The following is an 844-nucleotide window of genomic DNA, read 5'->3' on the forward strand; positions in this document are numbered from 1 at the left end:
TTGTGCTGACTTCATTTGCTCAGCATTCTGTCTGTGAGAGCCATCCCTGTTGTTACATGTAGCAGTAATTTGTTCTCTTCTGTTGCATGAGTATAGCGCAATATATGGATCCATCCTAATGGTACTGGGCATTTGAATAGTTTTCAGCTTAGTGCTCTTATTTTGATGTTTTTATACATGCAAGTATTTTGGTGAACACGGGCACTCATTTCTCTTGGGTATATGCCAAGGAAGTGGAGTTGCTGAGTCATAGGCATATGTTTAGCTTTAGTAGATATTGTTAAAGTTTTTCAAATTAGTGGACCAAGCTACACTTCAAGAGCACTTAGAAGAGTTCCTGTTGCATATAATATTTTTAAAATGTAAATGTAAAAATAAATAGTTCAAAAGATAGATACAAACCAGATGTATGCTATCTCATCCTAGTTTCATGTTTAAGTTACCATTTTTAAAACTGCCCAATAGAAAAAAATGTTCACATACCCTAAAATGTACATAGTGGTTATATTAAAGGGAGAAAGGAGATCACGGGGTACCTTTACCTTTAACTTTGAGAAATATCTGAAATGCTTTACAGCAAGTACATATTTCTTTTAATTATTGTCTTGAAAAATATTAACTAGAACTAAAAGGTTTATGATGAAAACCAGCAGGCTCATCCTATACTCCTGCACACCCCTCAGTCACGAGGCTCCTAGCTTACCACTCCTTTAACTGCTTCCAAAGATGTGTTGAAATCCCTTATCAGCTGCCTAATTCTCTTTATTCCTTGTGGGTTTCTATCATTTCCATCACTTTATTGTCATTTAGTGAAATCTGAAGAGAGAGAGAGGTAATTAATATG

Source organism: Cervus elaphus, chromosome 5 (genome assembly GCF_910594005.1).
Source record: "Cervus elaphus chromosome 5, mCerEla1.1, whole genome shotgun sequence".
Lineage (NCBI taxonomy): Eukaryota > Metazoa > Chordata > Mammalia > Artiodactyla > Cervidae > Cervus > Cervus elaphus.